General features: G+C 47.4%; 1 protein-coding gene across 3 annotated transcripts in view; it reads right to left on the bottom strand.

Annotated features, from left to right (window-relative positions):
- Positions 1–2,106, bottom strand: part of Lmtk2 (lemur tyrosine kinase 2) — a 94,353-nt gene that overhangs the window by 9,878 nt on the left and 82,369 nt on the right. The window lies entirely within an intron of this gene.

Genomic DNA, 2,106 nt, shown 5'->3' with positions numbered 1-2,106 from the left:
AAAAAAAAAAAAAAAAAAAAAAAGAAAGAAGAGGGCTGTCTGTTGTTCACTTTTGATCTCGTGCTGCTGGCCACACACCCTCTATTGCTGAGCTGTGACTCCAGCATCCCAGAAAGGAGGGGGAATAGTGCTGGAAGCCTCCACCACAGGACCCCAAGAAGGTACTTCCCAGAGGCCAAAATGAAGCCAAGGGCTTGGCTCAGAACTAAGCAAAAAAGAGGGCAAGCAATGTCAGAGACAGCAAGGTTCCTGGGCCTTCTGGCTTATGGTGGGGACCATTCTCAGGACCCATGACTTGAAAGCTTAATCAGAATCTAACTGATTCAAGAAGCAAATTCAGGGTTAGCAAGTGATGGTTAACACCTTCAAGCCCAGCACTCAGGAGACCAAGGCAGCAGGACCCCAGTTCAAGAACAGCCTGGGCTACAAGAAAGCATTTAAAACTCACTTGAACTACATAGCTGTCTCAAAACACAAAGACTAGGGATGTACGGTAGTGACAGTACACTACTAGCCCAAGGCCCTGGGTTCTATTAACAGTCACATAAACCAGTAACTCAAAGTTTATGTCGACCAGAAAGCACAGAACACGGAGGAAGGAAGGAAGGGGCTGGGGAGATGGTTCCATTGGTAAAATGCTTGCCTGAAAGCCTGAGGACCCAAGTTCAAACCCCAACACCCATATAAAAAGCTGGGACTGGGGAAACGGCTTAACACTGCTGCTCTTTCAGAAGACCTGGGTTTGATAGCCAGCATACACATGGTAGCTCAGAACCATCTGTAACTCCAGTTCTAGGGGAGTCCTCTTGTGATCTATTAGAGAACCAGGCATACAAGTGGTACACAAAGATGTTCTTTATATATGTACATACACATACACACACACACACACACACTCTTAAAGCTGTGAGATCTAGGTTCAGTAAGATACCCAGAAAATAAGATGGACAGCAATCAAGAAAGACACGTGACACTGACCTCTGACCTCCACATGTAAGCAGACGTGTGTGTGTGTGTGTGTGTGTGTGTGTGTGTGTGAGAGAGAGAGAGAGAGAGAGAGAGAGAGAGAGAGAGAGAGAGAGAGAGAGAGCGAGCACTCTCCAGTTATAAGTTGTTCCATTTTTAAGAAGCCTATCTACCCGCCAAGCAGAGCACACACTAAGCCACCAATGATCAGTCAGAGCTGAAGGGTTTTTCTGCTGCCCGCATGTTACACTGTCCATACACATCCCCCAGGGGATGCTGCTGGCCACCATCTCCAGAGCTCCCTGCCAGCAGTAGGCCTGCACCCAAGAGTTGTGTATTGCTGCCAATTGTCATATTCTAAAATTTGATCAACTAATTTCAGCAGAACTCTGTTAGGAGATCCAAGAATGCCCAGGGCTTCATCCCTTTACTACAGGCTAATACTCATCACAAAGCCAGGCATGGTGGACACCTTTAGGCCCAGCACTCAAGAGGCAGAGAAAGGTGGATCTCTGAGTTCAAGGCCAGCCTGGTCTACATAGTGACTTCTTGGATAGTCAAAGCTACACACAGAGAAACCCTAATTCAGAAAAACAAAAAAGTTTAAAAAATAATTTAAAAAGACCACCAGTTATCATGACATGGATGATGCCCTCCTGGAGAGCTTAGCGATTGCTTGTCCTGAGCTCAGGGGCTACATGACAACCAAAGACTGACAAGGGCTACAGGCAACCAAAGACTGACTGTTTTGCCATCACTGCCTGCCTTGAATGTGGTAACGTGGAGCCCAGTCATGTCCCAGGTGGCAGTCATTATGAAAAAGGTTACTTCTAAGGCTTAGAATCTGTACTGTGACACAAGAGCCAAAGCACAGGTTTCTCATCAGGGCACTGACGCTGCTCCGTGGGGCAAGGTGATGCAGGTTTGGTTTCCAAGGGGAAGCCGGCATGAAGAGCCATGGGACCACAGGATGGTGCCTTTGGAGTCAGAGGTTATCAAATTTGGGGGGCTGAAAAGATGGCTCAGTGGGTAAAACACTTGCCAAGCAAGCATGAGGACTCGAGTCCAGCATCCATGTAAATGTGGAGAAGCAACCACAAGTTATCTCAGGGTACAAAAGGTAGAGACAGGACCCCCCCC

The sequence above is a fragment of the Mastomys coucha genome, unplaced genomic scaffold (assembly GCF_008632895.1).
Source record: "Mastomys coucha isolate ucsf_1 unplaced genomic scaffold, UCSF_Mcou_1 pScaffold22, whole genome shotgun sequence".
NCBI classification, from domain to species: domain Eukaryota; kingdom Metazoa; phylum Chordata; class Mammalia; order Rodentia; family Muridae; genus Mastomys; species Mastomys coucha.
The sequence above is the reverse complement of the archived record's forward strand: the minus strand, read 5'-3'. Positions and strand labels throughout refer to the sequence as shown.